This window comes from Sapajus apella, unplaced genomic scaffold (assembly GCF_009761245.1).
Source record: "Sapajus apella isolate SASKATOON/1434 unplaced genomic scaffold, GSC_monkey_1.0 scaffold14, whole genome shotgun sequence".
Taxonomy (NCBI): Eukaryota; Metazoa; Chordata; class Mammalia; order Primates; family Cebidae; genus Sapajus; species Sapajus apella.
Window position 1 is genome coordinate 10,612,380 of NW_022436954.1, and position 18,919 is coordinate 10,631,298.

Here is an 18,919-nt window from a genome sequence, read left to right on the forward strand (position 1 = left end):
CAAAAATTCCACAAATCGCAAAGGACGCCAGCAAGATTGGAAGAATAAAGGAACTACAAAATAGTCATAAACAAATACCAAAATGTAAGAAGATTAAATTCTCCAATCAAAAGACAAAGTGGTTGAATGAATAAATAAGACCCACTCTCTGCAACCTGTAAGAAACTCACTTCACCTTTAAAGACACTCTTGGACTAAAAGTGTTGGGATGGAAATAGATATGCCATGCAAAGGGAAACCAGAGCATGGGTAGCTATTATATATATGTCAAAATAGACTTTAAGTAAAAAACTGTAAAAAGAGACAAAGTAATTACATAATGATAAAGGGGTCAATTCATCAAAAGGACACAGCAATTGTAAATATATATGCACCCAACATTGGAGCACCATACTGATGTGTGCATATATACATATATATAATATTAATAGATATGAAGGGAGTAATAAACTGCAATACAATAATGGTAGGCAACCTCAACATTCTACTTTCAGCAATGGACAGATCATCCAGACAGAAAATCATTAAGGAAATCCTGGACTTGACCAAATAGACCTAATATACAAATACAGAAGATTTCATCCAATAGCAGCAGAATATACATTCTTCTCAAGTGCTCATGGAACATTTTCCAGGATACATCATACATTAGGCTCACAAATAAGTTGAATTAGTCGATTTTGTGCTGTAATAGAACACCACAGACTGTTTAATTTATTGGCTCGAAGTTTTGGAAGCTGGGAAGTCTAAGATTGAGGAGCTGGCATCTGGCAAGGGTCTTACTGTTGCATCATCCCATGGTGGAAGGGCAAAGAGGTGATGGTGAGAGACAGAGAGGCAAAAAAGGACCAAACTAGTCCTTTTATAATGAACCGACTCCCTCAATAACAAACTCACTCCAGTGATAAAGGCATTAATCCATTCATGAGAGCAGAGACATCATGGATGAATCACTTTTAAAGGTCTTGCCTCTTAATATTGATACAATGGCAATTAAATTTCAACATGATTTCAGAGCAGACAAACCTTCAAACCACAGCATTTATTCCATAGCCCCCCAAAACATATGTCCTCACATACAAAATACATTCATTCTATCCCCAGAAACCCAGTCTTAACTTATTTCAGCAACAACTCGAAAGTCCTAAGTCCAGAGTATCATCTAAATCAGATAGAGGTGTGAGATTCAAGGCACGATTCCTCCTGAGGCAAGTTTCCCTCCAGCTGTGAGCCTGTGAAATCCAGTAAGTTTTGTGCTTCTCCCATTGTCTTGATGAATAGCACCTGACTTTCTTCTATCTGTACTGACCTTCTTATCAAATGGTCACTTAGCCATACCCTCAGCATTCTCTCTCTTGAACTTCCATTTTTATTCTTTTACATGGCCAGACTGAGGATGGCTACAAACGTTTACATTCTACTTCCCTTTTAATTATAAATTTTGATCTTAAGACATCTTCTCTTGTTTTACTATATTCAGTTAAAAGAAGCCATGCAGCTCTTTCAATATTTTGCTTAGATGTATCTTTAGCAAGGTATTGTAGTTCATTGATCTTAAATTCTGCCTCCCATAAAGCCCTAGCACCAGAAACAATTTGGCGAGGTTCTTTTCCATGTCATAACAAGGATAGCTTTTACTCCGTTTTCCAATAAGATATCCATGTTTTCTGATGAAGGCCTCATCAGAATTGCTTTTATTGTCCTTATTTCTACTAACATTCTAACCACAGCCACTTAAGTAATCGCTAAGAAGTTCCCTACTTTTTCTACAGTTCTTCTCTTCTTCTGAGCCCTCACCAGAATTGCCCTTAATACTTTACTCATGACAGTACAGGCTTTTTTTCTAGCCTGCTCCTTCAAACTTTTCTAGCCTCTGCCCATTATCCAGTTGCAAAGCTGCTTCCACATTTTCAGATATTTGTTATAACAATATCCCACTGCTCTAGTACCAGTTTTCTATCTTAGCTTGTTTTGTGCCACTATAAAAGAATACCACAAACTGGGTAATCTATAATGAGTAGAAATATATTGGCTTATCATTCTGGAGGCTGGGAAGTCCAAGGTCAAGAGATTGGCATCTGTCAACAACCTTCTTGCTGTGTCATCCCATAGGGGAAGGGCAAAAGAATTTAAGAGAAAGTGGGAAGCAAAATGGGGCTGAACTCATTCTTTTATAAAGCACCCACTCCCTTGATAATGAACCCACTCTTATGACAAGGGCATTAATCAATTCATTAGGGCAGAGACCTCATATCCTCATCGCTTCTTAAAGGTCCCACTTAATACAATAGCAATCAAATTTCAACATGAGTTTGGGAGGGAGCAACCATTTAAACCATAACACAAGTATTAAGAAATTTTTAAAAATTGAAATTATACCAAGCATATTTTCTAATACCTATGGTATGAAAACTACAAATCAACTAATGCAGGAACAGAAAACTAAATACTGCATGCTGTCACTTATAAGTGGTGGCTAAATGATGAGAACACATGAACACATAGAGAAGAATGAAGACGTCTGCTTGAGAGTGTAGGGTGGGGGGAGGGACAGGATCAGGAAAAACAACTGATGGATACTAGTTTCAATACTTGGGCAATGAAATAATTTGTACAACAGACCTCCATGTCATAGTTTACCTATGTCACAAACCTGCACATGTATCCCTGAACTTAAAAGTTAAAAAAAATCTATTTAATTAGGAGAAAACTACAAAAAAAAAAAAAAAAAGAAAAAACCAAAAACCAAGATGACTACTGTTCCATGGTACATACACATGTTAAATGACCCAAACAGGCTGCAATGTGTTTATTAAATCTACGTTAGGAGTTAAAAAACTATAAATCAGTATAATAAGGAAAACTGGAAAATCCACAAATATGTGAAATTTAAACAAGGTGCTTTAGAACAATTAGCCTTTCAAAAAAGAAATCAGAAGGGAAATTTAAAAATGTCAGGAAAAACAAGAATGGAAATACAACATATCAAACCTTACAGGATGCAGGAAAAGTACTTTTAAGAGGGAGGCTAATAGAAATAGATGCCTATATGAAGAAAAATAAATATCTCAAAGAAACAATCTGACTTTACACCTCAGGGAACTAGAAAAAATCAAACTAAGTTCAAAGTTAGCACAAGGAGAGAAATAATAAATATTAGAGCAGAAACAGAGACTAGTAAAGCAGTACAAAAGATGAAGGAAACTAAAACCATTTTTTCTTAAAAAATAAAGTTGGCAACTTTTAGCTAAACTAAGAAAAAAAAAGAGTGAATACTCAAATAAATCAGAAATGTGAGAGGAGACATTATAACTGATACTACAGAAATATAAAGGATCATAAGAGACTACTGTGAACAACAATATACCAACAAATTAAATAACCTAGAAGAAATGAATAAATTCCTAGAAATGAAAAACAATCAAGACTGAATCATGAGAAAATAGAAAATCTGAACAGGCAATAATGAGTAAGGAGTTTGAATCAGTAATAAAAAGTCTCCTATTAAAGAAAAGCTCAGGAATTGATAACTTCATGATGAATTCTACCAGGCATTTAAGAAACTAATATCAGTCATTCTCAAGTCTTTCCAAAGAACTGAAGAAAAGAAATACTTCCAGACTAATTTTAGGAGACAAGAATTACTCTGATATCAAAGTTGGACACAACTCTATGAGAAAAGAAAATTACTGGTCAATATCCATGATGAATATAAATGCAAAAAGTCCTCAACACAATAATGGCAAACCAAATTCAACAGCACATTAAAAGAATCATTCACCATGATCAAGCTGGATTTATCCCTGGGATTTGGGAGTGCTTCACTATATTTAAATGTGATATACCACATTTATATGAATAAATGTGATATACCACATTGACACAATCCAGCATAAAAATAGTATGAGCATCTCAACTGATGCAGATAAAGCATCTGGCAAAATTCAACAGCTTTTCATGATAAAAACTCTCAACAAATTAGGCACAGAAGAAAAGTATATTAACACAATAAAGGCTGCATATGACAAGTCCACAGCTAACATACTTAATGGTGAAAATCTGAAAACTTTTCCTCTCAGATCAGGAAGATGACATTCTTGCCACTTTTATTTAACATAGTACTGGAAGTCTTAGCCAGAGTAATTAGGTAAGAAAAAGAAATAAATGGCATCCAGATAGGAAATGAGTCCTATATATAGAAAACCCCATAGACATGATGACATGATCCTATATATAGAAAATCCTACAGATTCCACCAAAAATCTATTAAAATTAATAAGCAAATTCAGTAATGTTTCAAGGTTAAAAACCAGCATGTGGTTGGGTGTAGTGGCTCATGCCTATAATCCCAGCAATTTGGGAGGCCAAGGCAGGTGGATCACTTGAGATCAGGAGTTTGAGACCAGCCTGGCCATCATGATGAAACCTCATCTCTACTAAAAATACAAAAATTAGCTGGGCAGGTGGCACACAACTGTAATCCCAGTTATTCAGGAGACTGAGACATGAGAATCACTTGAGCCTAGCAGGTTGCAGTGAGCCAAGATGGTGCCACTGCATTCCAGCCTGGGTTAAAAAAAAAAAAAAGAAAAAATCAACATGCAAGAATCAGAATCAGAAAGTTTTCTTTATATTGACAATGAACTCTCCAAAAAATAAATTAAGGAAACAAACCCAGTTATAGTCTAAAAAATTTGTATGAAAAAATTTAACCAAGGGGTCAAAAGATTTGTGTACTAAAAACTACAAACTATTGATAAAAGGAATTGAAAACATAAATAAATGGAAAGCTATTTCATGTTCATGGATTGGATTAGTTAGTATTGTTGAAATATCCATAGTACCCAAATCAATCTATGGATTCAATGAAAGCTCTACCAAAATTCAATCTATTTCTCACAGAAATAGAGAAAAAATCTGAAATTTGTATGGAATCACAAAAGACCCCAAATAGCCAAAGCAATCTTGAGAAAAATGAACAAAGCTGGAGTCATCACCCTACTTGATCTTGAAATATATTACAAAGCTATAATAATCAAAACAATATGGTATTGCCATAAAACAGACACAGTGATCAATGGAACAGACTAAAGAACTCAGAAATAAACCAGTACATTTAGGGTCAATTGATTTTTGACAAAGATGCCAAAAGCACACAATGGAGAAAGGACAGCCTCTTCAATAAATGATGTTGAGACAACTGGGTATCCACATGCAGAGTAATGAAATTGGACCCTTTTCTCACACCGTGTACAAAAATCAATTCAAAATGCATTAAAGACCACTCCACTTATCCTTTACTTCCTACTTGTACACAGTCTAAACATTATCTGAAGGTGAGAGCTTAGGGTCTTTTCAGGTCTTTTCTGAGCCTATGTCCAGCCCAGGTCATGCATGTGGCCTTCAACATGTTTATCAGAAATATGTGGAAGTTTGTTTCACAAAGCGTCTCATTCCCTGGCCTTTTCTCCCAAACTTTTCCGTTAGTGTATTATTTGCCCCAATCATCGTTTCTTGCCTCAGAAATCAAAGACTATTATGTTTTTACCTTTATATATTTTTGACAAATGCACCTGGAGTAGCTTACCTGAGCTCTGGGATAGTTCTACGTTAGGTGAGATAAAGGCAGTTTCTTTGAGCAGTTTCCCTACCACCAGACAGATCTAACAAGCATCCACAGTTCTTTGAGGATAAGATTTGCTTTGCTCCCTCTGTTACCAGGTACCTGTACAGAGAATGAAGGCTGTTTTATTCAAGGGGACAGATGAGCTGGGAGTGGGAAATGAGACTAGAATAAACTAAAATGTCACAAAAATCTGTTTCCAAGATTTACTTGTGTTTTCTTGATCAAGCATTCCTTGGTTGCTGCAAGTTTTGGTTAATTTTTAGAGTTGTGAGAATGTTGTTTCTGATAGTTTTTGCCAGTTTATTCATTGCTTGGTGTTCCCCACTGTGCTGTATTCACTGATGTCACCTCTAACCATGTTGTTTCAGGTTACTCTCACTGACGTAAGTCTTATATCTTAGAAATGAGTCTGTTGGGTTCCCACAGGCTCACTGCATTGCAGCTCTTCTCTAACCTTCTCCATAAGCTTTCCATCTTCTGGACTTGGCTTTTGTTCCATTCCTAATTGAAACTTCTATTTCTCAGTGAAATGAAAATGGTGCCCAGAAATCCAACTGAAATATCGTCAAACTTGGAAACCTCACTGCTCCCTTCCAACCTCTTCCCGTTTAGTCTTCCCTCAAAGCCAGTTCAACCCAGCTGAACCAAACCAACCAACCCATTAAAACAGGGAAAACCCCAAATCCAAATCTATTACTTTATTGAGGGGTGGGCATAGAGATAGAAATGGTAGACAAAGATCACTGGCTGCGTTCTCAAGGGCCTCATTTTTTACCTGGATTATTATGAAGACTTCTTATTTGGTTTTCTTTCCTCTAATATTCATTATTCTTTACCTTGCCCCTTCAGCCTAGTCCCCACATCTCAGTCACAGCAATTCTTCTAATCTCATCATATCACTTAAGAGGCTCCCTACTGACTTTAGAATAGTCTGCAAACACACGAGAGCCTTTCATGATGTGCCCTCTGGCTTCCTTTTCGGTCTAATTTCTCAAACCACACCCCAGCCATTTCTGATCAGTTTCAGTTCCACCAATAAGTTATCTTTTTTTCTATGTTTTGTGATATTCATCTTTGTAACTGTAGATTCTAAGCACTGTGTATGGTACATTTTTTTGGAGCTCAGCGACTGGCAAATGAAAGTATTAGTACAATGAAGTTTCTCTGTGTTCCTGCAGTCTGCAAACAACTAAACTGGCTGGATTTCATTTCATGCTATTTGAGATCTTAGTATATGCGCTCATGGCATTCACGAAATTAGTATTAATACATAAATTAGAAAAGTGTCTAGTATGTAGCAAGCGTGCAATAAATGCAGCCATGTTTGTAGTTTTATTACTGCTGTCCTAAAGAGCAAGCTGAAGCTCCAGATGTGAACGGTAAGTCTGGAATGGAACGACTTAAAATCTAGGCTATGTGAATACACAAAATTCACTTTAAGGACCCTGCAGAACATCTCAAGGTGATAAACGGAGGTCTTACAAAATAACTGACACTCAGGCTAAACAGGATATCTCATGGTCGCCTGAAGCAGTAGGAAGAGACGGGGAAACCAGCAGTGGTTTCAAACGGGAGCTCAAACTGGGCAGATGCCGGGAACTGCAGGCCCTGGCTTTTCATGGTGCTGCAACTCACAAGGCCAGCCCCCCACTGGGGTTTACTCACGTAAACGGATGGAAGCTTCTCTCAGGCTATGCCTGGTAAGCCTCCCAGAGGCCTGTATCGTGCCGAAATGCGCAGGACAAGAATGGATCGTCTCAACTCTACGATGGTTACCATAAAACATTCCTGGCGATGGGAGAACCCGGGACGAGGGAGTCGCGAGTGGTAACCAGGCCCTGGCTCCGGACACTCGCATCACGCTCTTGGCACAGGGCCAGGGGGTCGTGGTTCCGCAGGCAGCGCCCTCAGCTGGGGGCCTGGCAGCCCCGGGAGCCCGGCGAGGGCTGCGTCCTCGGTGGCGCCCCTCATCCCCCCTCGCGGGGTTCTAACGCCCAAGAGCTCGGCTGTGCGAGAGACCCGCGCGGACACCAGAGGCGCGGTGGGGCCCCCGCGGCTCCGCGGAGCCTGCAGGCTCCCAAGTCGAGGATGGGGTAGGGGATGACAACGACGCCGCCCTCTCCTGGCTGTGTGGGCATCATCCTCTGTCCTTGGGAAGAGGATGAGATCTTACAAAATAACTGATGAGTGTTAGTATATGGGCTCACGGCATTCATGAAATTGGTGTCAATAAATAAATTAGAAAAGTGTCTAGTAGGTAACAAGCATGCAATAAATGTAGCCATGATTGTAGTTTTATTACTGCTGTCCTAAAGAGCAAGCTGAAACTACAAATGTGAATGGTAAGTCTGGAATGGAACGACTTAAAATCCAGGCTATGTGAACTAATGGGGCTTCCCACACCCAGGGGGAAGAGGCTGCGCTTGATCCGCCACGGACTGAACACGTGGCGGCCCCACTGCTAACCCCAGACACACCCCTTTTAGAAGCAGCAACATTGTCAGAAGCTCCTTGCCACTAAGAATCCTCTGCAGGATGTGGTGGGTACAGCTCTGCACTCAAGTGCTTTGATCCTGAGTGTATCCTGTAGAGTGGAGATGATACCTGCTCAGGTACCTGACAAGCTCTAGTTCATGCTATGGAATTTTGAAGACCAAAGCTGCTATACAAATAGAGTCTATTACCATTATTAGGTATTTTCGTTTCACTTTATTCTATTTTATTTTAAGTTAAAAAAAAAAAAAAAGGGTCAACTTTAGACCTCGCATGTTCTTAGATACCCTAGGGTTGATGCAGGGGAGAGAGAATTGACTAAATATGGATTCTTTTGGGGTGGGATAGTATTCCTAATGTATAATGTTCCAAAAAAAAAAAAAAAAGGGAGAAAAGAAAAAAAAGACATATAAGTAAAAAAGTTATCTCCTACATCATAAATGCCTAACCAATTATGTGTATGCGTATTTTTATTATTATATTGAAGAAATTGTGAAATTTGCAAGTCTAGATTCTGAGAAAATCACAGCAGCATGGTATCCTAAACAACATAAACAATCTCCTACTTGTTGTTCTCGTCTCCATGATATTAGTCCGTTTGCTAAAAAATTATAAGCCTGTACCAATCCGTATTGGCAGAAGTCTGGGGATAATGTGTTGGAGGGGATTCTAATTTCACCCCCACTGTCACTGATAGTTAAATGCTGTCACTAGCCTTCTGCCACTTTGGTATCCCATAATTCCCACTGATATCAAGATACTTGGTTCCATTGCCGCATCACCCACCGTCATCTCTGGCTTACAAAATAGTCACCACAAAGCTCTTCAGTATGCCACTAAACTGTCACCAGTATATGTCTTAATGCTTAGTGAAGATGGTACCCTCTGGAGCTTCTTAGAGAATATCATTAGGGTATGTTGCATATAATAGATTCGTTCTAAGATCCCCATTTCTTGGAATCTTTAAATTCCTTCTAAAATACACAAGGGAAGTTCAAATGTCATGTTAGATGACATTCACTGTAAGCCTGGCTCTAGTTAGTAACCAACAGGTAAGTTGTTTCTAAGGGCTTGAGCTAACACGTTAAATTTTAAACACTGGATAATTATACCCTTGCCAATGAGTTTTGATGTAATGTTTCTAGAAACTTTCCCAGACTCTTGCCAAAACTTATTTATGCAGTCTATAGAAAACTTTCGGTAAAAACGATAGATGAAACCTACACTAAATCTTATACAATATAGGTGTTTCAGTTAGTTTTGGCTGGTATAACAACTTTGTTATATTGGATTGGATGGTTATAAACAACATAAACTTATTTCTCACAGTTCTGGATGGTGTCAGCATGGGTGAATTCTGGTGAGAGCCTTCTTTCAGGTTGGTGATTGCCAATTTCTTGTTGAATTTTCACATAGCGAAGTGAGAGCCGGTTCTTTTTGGCCTTTTTTTAATAGGGTCACTAATCCTATCCCATGAGGGCTCTATCCTCATGACCTAATCATTTCCCAAAGCCCTCTCTTCCAAATACCATCACATTAGGAGTTAGATTTCAACATGTGAATTTTGGGTAAACACATTTGGTCCATCACATGCAATTCATTCTCTTTAAGACAGAGAGAAGCCTAAGATGCCTTCTATTACTGTTATTATTTATCATTAAACTGGCCAATGCTGAAAGAAAGCAGTAATAAATAGTGAAAGGTTTGGAAATTAGGTGGTAAAATGATATGAACAATATAACCACTTATTTTGAAAATTCAATGGTATCTTCCAAAAAACTACTAAAACTAAGAAGATAGTTTATGTAGGTTTTTATATCCAAAATCAATCTATAAAAACCAATATCGTTTTTTCTACACCAGCCAGTGGTAACCAACTACAAAATGTAATAAGAGTAAGATAACATCCATTATAGCAAAAACTATAAATTATCCCTGGATTAACTTAACCAAGTATATATAAAACTTTTATGAAGGAAGCTTTAAAAGTCTAATAGAGGGAGATGATCAAGGTGATCTGAGGGAATGGAGAGACAGTCCATGCGCTTGGGTGGACATCAATGTAATATGGTATCAATTCTCCCCAAATTAATATATTAATTCTGTGAAAAATTTAAGTTGAATTTTTTGAGAAACTTGATAAACTCTAAAATTTTAAGGAATAAATGTTTGTGAATCCTAAGTTAGCCTTAAAAAGAAGGCTGTAGAAGGGTCAGATTGTTTTAAAAGTTATTAAGATACATATGTGGGAACTTAATATGTGATAAAGATAACAAAAATTAATGGCAAGAGATGAATTGTTTAGCATATAATACTGGGAAAATCATTTTGCTAAGTAGAGATAAATAAACCTAGATTACTACCTATCACCACATATAAACTGGATTCTAGATGGATGGGAGCTCTAAATGTAGAAGGTAAAACTAAAGCTAATAGAAATGTAGGAGAATACCAAGAATACCTTACTTACGCAAGGATTCTGAAAAACTTTAAAATTATTAGCCAACTGACAAAGAGTTAATTTGATTTCATTAAAAAAAGAAAAACTAAAATTTTAACAATCACATAAAAATATCATAATTATTGGTAATCACAGAGATTCAGATGGAAAAGTGATGAGATACTACTGTATACTTATTAGACTGTCAAAAGCTGGAGAGTTCTGTTGAAAGATGTGGGTTTTGGAATTGCTCATTCTTTGCTTGGTGGGAATACATACTCTAGTAGCCTTTCTGGAATATCCATTTATTCAATATTTAAGTAAATGAAATACTTGTAAACTATTTAATCCACGATTTCACTCATAGAGAATTTTCCGTATGAGATGCATGTATTCATTCCAGGTTTGTTCAGGGGGCAGGGAATTGGAGCTGTCTAGGTGTTTACCATTCAGAAGGCAGATAGGTAAAGCTGTTTTTTATGAAGTGTTACGTGACATTTAGCATTAATGGGTTTGATACACTATTGGCAAACTGGATGAATTTTAACAGTATGGTGCTGAGTAAGAGAAATACATGTGTTTATGCACTGACACACGTGCATAGACACTATACTATCCACACGATTTAAATATATGTACACTAAAGAACACTATTAAAAATACAGAAACCCGTGCATATACATTAGACGAAAATGTTAGAAAGATGGCAGAATAGGACACTAATATGGGTAGATTGCAAATTTTTTTTCCCATTCTGTTGGTTGCCAGTTCACTCTAATGATTGTTTCTTTTGCTGTACAGAAGCTCTGGAGTTTAATTAGATCCCATTTGTCTATTTTGGCTTTTGTTGCCATTGCTTTTGGTGTTTTAGCCATGAAGTCCTTGCCTATGCCTATGTCCTGAATGGCTTTGCCTAGGTTTTCTTCTAGGGCTTTTATGGTGTTTGGTCTTATGTTTAAATCTTTAATCCATCTGGAGTTAATTTTAGTGTAAGGTGTCAGGAAGGGGTCCAGTTTCTGCTTTCTGCACATGGCTAGCCAGTTTTCCCAACACCATTTATTAAACAGGGTATCCTTTCCCCATTGCTTGTTTTCATCAGGTTTGTCAAAGATCAGATGATTGTAGACGTGTGGTGGTGTTTCTGGGGCCTCTGTTCTGTTTCATTGGTCTGTGTCTCTGTTTTGGTACCAGTAACATGCTGTTTTGATTACTGTGGCCTTGTATATAGTTTGCAGTCAGGCAGCGTGATGCCTCCAGATTTGTTCTTTTTGCTTATGATTGTCTTGGCCATGTGGGCTCTTTTTTGGTTCCATATGAAGTTTAAGGTGGTTTTTTCCAGTTCTGTGAGGAAGGTCGTTGGTAGCTTGATGGGGATAGTGTTGAATTTATAAATTACTTTGGGCAGTATGGCCATTTTCACGATATTGATTCTTCCTAATCATGAGCATGGAATGTTTTTCCATCTGTTTGTGTCCTCTCTTATTTCCCTGAGCGGTGGTTTGTAGTTCTCCTTGAAGAGGTCCTTTACATCCTTTGTTAGTTATATTCCTAGGTATTTTATTCTCTTTGTAGCAATTGTGAATGGGAGTTTGCTCTTGATTTGGCTCTCTGTTTGTCTGTTATTGGCATATAGGAATGCTTGTGATTTCTGCACATTGATTTTGTATCCTGATTCTTTGCTGAATTTGCTTATCAGCATAAGGAGATTTTGGGCTGGATAATAGGGTCTTCTAAATATACAATTATGTCATCTGCAAATAGAGAAAATTTGGCTTCCTCCTTTCCTAATTGAATACACTTTCTAATAATATATTGAATGGGAGTGGTGATAGAGGGCATCCTTGTCTAGTGCCAGCTTTCAGAGGGAATGCTTCCAGTTTTTGCCCATTCAGTATGGTATTGGCTCTAGGTTTGTCGTAAATAGCTTTTATTATTTTGAGATACGTTCCTTCAATACCTAGTTTATTGAGAGTTTTTTATAAAGGGCTGTTGAATTTTGTCAAAGGCTTTCTCTGCATCTATTGAGATTATCATGTGGTTTTTGTCTTTGATTCTGTTTATGTGGTGGATTACATTTATAGACTTGCATATGTTGAACCAGGCTTGCATCCCCGGGATGAAGCCTACTTGATCGTGATGGATAAGCTTTTTGATGTGCTGTTGCAGTCGGTTTGCTAGTATTTTATTGAAGATTTCTGCATCTGTGTTCATCCTGAATATTGGCGTGAAGTTTTTTTGTTGTTGTTCTTTAGTCTCTGCCGTGTTTTGGTATAAGGATGATGTTGGTCTCATAAAATGATTTGGGAAGGATTTCCTCTTTCTGTATTGTTTGGAATAGTTTCAGAAGGAAAGGCACCAGCTCCTCTTTGTATGTCTGGTAGAATTCGGCTGTGAACCTGTCTATGACTTTGTTAATAGGCATTTCTCAAAAGAGGTCACAGAAATGGCCAAGAAGTTTATGAAAATGTGGTCAATATCACTAATAATCAGGGAAATGTAAATCAAAACCATAATGAGATAGTATCTTACATTTGTTAGGATGGCTATTATTAAAAAACAAAGGATAAGTGTTGGTGAGGATGTGGTGAATACAAAACACTTACACACTGTTGGTGAGAATGTAAGTTAGTATGGCTGTTACTGAAAACAGTATGGAGGTTCCTGGAAAAGTTAAAAATAGAACTGACATGTGATCCAACAATCTCACTTCTGGATATATAGTCAAAGGATTTGACTATATGAAATTTGGCACTTTCATTTTCATTGCAGCATTATTTGTAATAGTTAGATATGGAAACAAGCTAAATGTTACCAGTGGATGAATGAATAGAGAAATTGTGGGGTGTGTGTGTGTGTGTGTGTGTGTGTGTGAGAGAGAGAGAGAGAGAGAGAGAGAGAGATTTGGGCCTTAGAAAAGAAAGAAATGCTTCAATTTGTGGCAACATGAATTGATATTCAGGATATTATGTTAAGTGAAATAAGCCAGACATAGAAAGACAGATACCTGTATGTGTGATCTCACTATGTGGAATCTAAAATTGCCAAACTCTTAAAAAATTTATTTATTTATTTATTCATCTCAGCAATATTCTATAAGTTATATGATTTTATTTTTTATGATTTTAAATTTTACTTTAGATTTCAGGGTACACATGCAGGCTTGAAACATGGGTACATTGTGTGATGCTGAGGTTTGGGGTATGATTGATTCCATCACCCAGGTAGTGAGCATTGTACCCAACAGTTAGTTTTTCAACCCTTGCCCCCTTTCTTCCTCCACTTTTGATAGTCTTAGTGGGAAACTTAATGTCTATTGTTACAATCTTTATGTCCATGTGTGCACAATGTTTAACTCCCACTTACAAGTGAGAATATGTGGCATTTGGTTTTCTGTTTCTGTGCTAATTTGCCTGGGATAATGGCCTCTAGCTGCATCCATGTTGCTGCAAAGGACATGAATAATTTCCCTATTTTTTATATTCCTGTGTAGCATTTCATGGTGTGTGTACCATTTTCTTTATGCAATTCACCATTAATGGGCACCTGGGTTGATTTCATGTCTTTGCTGTTGTGAATAGTGCTGCAATGAAACATATTAATACATACATTTTTTGGTAGAAATATTTGTTTCTTCTGGATATATACTCAGTAATGGGATTGCTGAGTCAAATGGTAGTTCTGTTTTAAGTGCTTTGAGAAATCTTCAAACAACTTCACACTGTGGCTGAGCTAATTCACATTCCCTCCAACAGTGCGGAAGTGTTCCCTTTTCTCAACCTCACCAGCTTCTGCTGCTTTTTTCTTTTAAATAATAGCCGAAAATGGCTAAACTCTTAAAAGCAGAGAGTAAATAGCGTCAGTAGCTTGTGGGAGGGAGGAATGGGAAGGTGATGGTTAAAAGTCACAACGTTTAAGTTAATGCAAAATAAATAAGCTCTGGAGAACTACTCTATGCCATAGCGCCTATGGTGAATAAAACTGTATTGTACGCTTAAAATTGCCAAGAGGGTAGCTGTATATTAAATGTTAACATCCAAATAAAAAGGAAAAAGCATTAACAACAAAAGGTATGGGAAGAAACTTTGGGAGGTGATGAACATGTTTATAGCCTTGATGGTGGTGATAGTTTCATGGTGTAAACTTATTGCCAAACTCACTGAGATCTATGCATTACATATGTATAAATTTTTATATATCGTCATATAAAGTAGCTTAAAATTAAAAAGTGGTTTTAAAAAACCACTTACATTAAATGCAAGGAAATGGTTCCTCAAGAGGGGAGATATTTGAGAGTAGGGTGTAGAGATAAAAGAAATAATAAAAATAGGGTAGAAATTTAACAGATCTAGTGAGATAATCTCAGTAAAATGTTTCATAAAATTCATATTGACAGAAAACCATACCATATCATTATAATGCTAGGGCATCAGGCATAAAGAATGCTATAATTCTTTGGAAACTGGACCTTCTGGAAAAGTGAAGGCTGTACTGTTGTGAAAACATTTCATGTTAACCTAGTGGGCATTAGCTTATGCAGTCTCAACTTAATAAGAATATGGATAATTGAAGTATGCCTTCTCTCTAATGGCAGGTTATGCAAATTTCAAGTGTTCATTGAGGAGAAATTACTCAGAAATAATGTATTTAGAATGCAGTATGTTTAGAGCTATTATTGACCCAGAGAAGACTATCTAGGCTATGGGGATGCTTATATGTCATGCTGATTTTACTCTTAGTAATGAAATGATGATTTCCTTGAGTCAGCATTTAAAATATTACCCTATCAACATTATGCTTCCTCCTTGCCACCATCTTGCTTACTATTATGCCTACTTTGGAGAATCTGTTGCCACTCCTAGAAGATTTCTTGGGTGAAATAATTCCTCAACTCAAGACAACCAGATCCAAACTGAGAAAACTTTATACTCAGTATCCCCATGTAGAAAATATAACCAGAGTTATGTCTCTAATTTTTAATTATACAATGGGGGAAGGAAACTTTGGGACAAACTTCACGATGTGTTTTTTAGAAAGCCACCTGAACAAAATGATGATTCATTCACTGTTAAACCTTTTCATTCTGGACTGAGGTCATGAACAAAATGATGATTCATTCACCATTAAACTTTTTCATCCTGGACTGAGGTAATAATGATTCTGTTTCTTAACATGTAAGAAAGAATCCCCTGTGCCAAGGAACCTGAAAGAAGCTAAGTGTTAGAAATTGATCGTTAATATATACTGAGTGCTCTTATTCTAAATCATTGAAGTACCCTAATAAATGACTTTCCAAATTCTTCCCAGTTAAATTCCTTTTCTGAATTAGACCTGATAGGTGATCCAGAGATACAACATACAGGGATTCAGAGGAAGGATGCAATCGTATGAAGATAAACATGACTCTTCTCCACATATTCTGTGCCCTACTTTTTCAGCTTATTCTTTAATAAGAATATTAATTCCTACTTGGACTCTGACAGACCCTAAGCCTCTTCTTGAGTCATCTATTTTATGTTTATCTGGGCAGATGAATCCAATCTGAAAAGCTGATGAGAGAGGGCTGTCTATGTCAGACCATGACATATTTGGTGGTCATTTTGGAAGGGATGTTAATGGGACCATTCTCGCAATTCACAATTTATTTTTATCCCCAGGAAAGAGCACATATGCTTTTGATGTTTTTCTTTTAGATTAGAAATGAATGGCCATGCACTAAAGATCTAAAGTGAACAATATGAGTATTTAGTTTCAAGTCAAAGTAATAAAATTAAACTGTTAAGAATGTAGTGCTATGCTTGATATTTACTGTGTGATAAAAGAATTTGGAATAAATGGAAGATCATTTATTAATGTCATTACAGTTAAGATAAGGTTGTATTTTAGACAGCGTCATTTGTATGGTGTAACTGTAAACAATATACAAAACATGATTTAACATTAAAAATTTTTCGATAACTCTCTTCTCTTGTTTCCCAATATTCTATTTTCTGTGGGTTTCCCTTTCCACAAGGCCAGCTCTCTTCAGGTACTACAGAAGAGGGTCACGACTTAGGAACCCAGGGATCGAAATTTGCTTGCAGACTTCAATAGTTTTTTGTTTATATGGATGTTTGTTTTGCTTTTGGCTACAACCATGATTTCAGTTTTTGATTATTTGAGTGCCTTTACTTATGACTTGGGCTACTTAACTACTTGGCTGCTACTTCCTATAATATCACAAACCTGACCCTTTATCCAAGTCTTAATCTCATATTCTTGTACCATTTAGGTCATTATATCACTGTGTCCCTTGAATTTTTCAGCTGCGATTCTTTAGTCACTCGTCTTCTCCAATTCTGTGTTTCAGCCTTGTCAAGCTCCTCACACTTACACTTTCATTATGAGGATTTCTAAGTTAAAATTATTTCCATGTTCTTGGGCTGGAACTCAGCTATTTCTCCTTTTCCTTGGTGTTCTGAGGCGTCATCATTATTTGCATATCCAGAATATTTTCTTTTCTTAAAACATGTGGCTTGCATTTTATTCCAGAGAATATGAAGCTTTGAGAACCAGATCTCTTGGTCACGGGTGGCTTTTAAATTAAGTTACCTAAATTTTTCTTTTCAAACCTGAAACGTTTTTCCAATCATATGGTAGATGTCTGTTTGAGAAGTTTTCCCTTATTTCAGGTCACTTTAATACTTAATCCAACACTTATATGTTGATGGTCCAGGGTAGGGTTTGGTAAATGCAGAGTAACTGGGGGTTTACTCCTTTTACTCCAACCTAGCCTAACAGCTATGACCTGATGTTCTTTTATATTTCCCTCGCTTCCTGATACTATTTGGATTCTTTATTTTCATTCCTTCTCTCCTATCAGATCTAAGGTTGACTGACTTTCAGGCAGTTATGGATGAATTTGAATGTCAAGGCTGCTGTTTGCCTATTCCCAGGAGATACTTGGAGAAGAGAAAAACATTATTTGTGTATCGCTGGTGTCATCTAAGACCAGCAGTGTCTGATAGGACATGTTCTCTTTCTTCTCCCAAAATGTTGTATCTTTCTTCTGCTCTAAGGCTCCCAGTGCCAAGGATCCAAACTTTACTTATTAATTATAGACCACAGACCTAGTGGACTGATCTCCATGCAATTATCCTTCAAATGAAATAGATCTGAGCCAGAAAATCATACATCCCCTGCTACATTTTCCCGTGGGGATATGAACACACACCCCTTTAATCCTGAAAATTTATCTAGGAGAATTGTTTATCTTCATTTGTACACAGCTCGATTTAGTCCACACTGCTTCAGCTCATATTCAGTGTTTGGTCGAAACACTAAGAAGAAAAAGCTTCTACTGAAATCTTCATCCTCAGCATGGGTTCATAACAGACCACTACTTCCTAATTAGTCAGAGAAATGAAATACTCACATTATATGGTAATGTTGCCACGAGGATATGCTTTGTTCACCCATCTGGTCACTGTAATTGCGGAGATCAACTCCAAGGTGGAGAATACCCACAAATATATTGAAAGCATGATTCCACTTTTCTAAATAGAAAAGAAGAAAATCCGTATTCCTCAGAGAGCTTCACATTTCTATAATTTCTAGCAACATAAAGGTAACACAAAATTGCTTTTCCTTCTTCCTCATTCTCTCTTGGTACTGCTATGTAAAAAGTGCCTTTTGCCCTCTGCCATGATTGTGAGATTTTCCCCAAGCATGTGTAACTGTAAGTCCAATTAAACCTATTTTCTTCCCAGTCTCGGGTATGTCTTTAACAGCAGTGTGAAAACGGACTAATACATATGTTATAGTCATAGCATATGTATATTACATTCATAGTATAGAATATATGTATGAAGTTCTAATAACTTCTAACAAAATCATAGCCTTCAAGGAGTTTATTTTCACTAGTCAACCTGACACAATGTCTACTATACTGAATTCTACATGAGTAAATGGTTTTAGAGTAAAGTACTGTTACAGGAATCTTTTTATTCATGATGGACTGAAACATTTCTGCCTGGTAGATAATTTAATCACGTTACATATTCTATACTATGAATATAGTATACTATATATATATATATAGTATACTATACTATATAGTATACTATATATATATATAATTTAACCACCTTATATATTACATTCTATACTGTGAATATAGGATAATAGATACGTAGTATACTATATATATATTATACTATATATCCTATATGGATATATAGTATATAACTATACATATAGCATATAATTATATATATACATATTATATATATACATATATATTATATATATACATATATAATTATATACTATATATACTATATATGAATATGTAGTATATATAATATATATAATATATAAAAATA

The 18,919-nt window shown here is 36.5% G+C and overlaps 1 protein-coding gene across 1 annotated transcript in view; it reads right to left on the minus strand.

The window, feature by feature from the left end:
• LOC116554962 (membrane-spanning 4-domains subfamily A member 8-like) overlaps positions 1-7,715 on the minus strand; it is a 62,605-nt gene extending 54,890 nt beyond the window's left edge. Inside the window, exons 1-2 of the mRNA XM_032283279.1 lie at positions 7,292-7,715; positions 5,588-5,725 (exon numbers count right to left, since the gene is read on the minus strand). The gene's annotated coding sequence lies outside the window, so the exon portion shown is untranslated. The remainder of the gene's footprint in view (positions 1-5,587; positions 5,726-7,291) is intronic.
• Between the last annotated feature and the right edge of the window lie 11,204 nt (positions 7,716-18,919).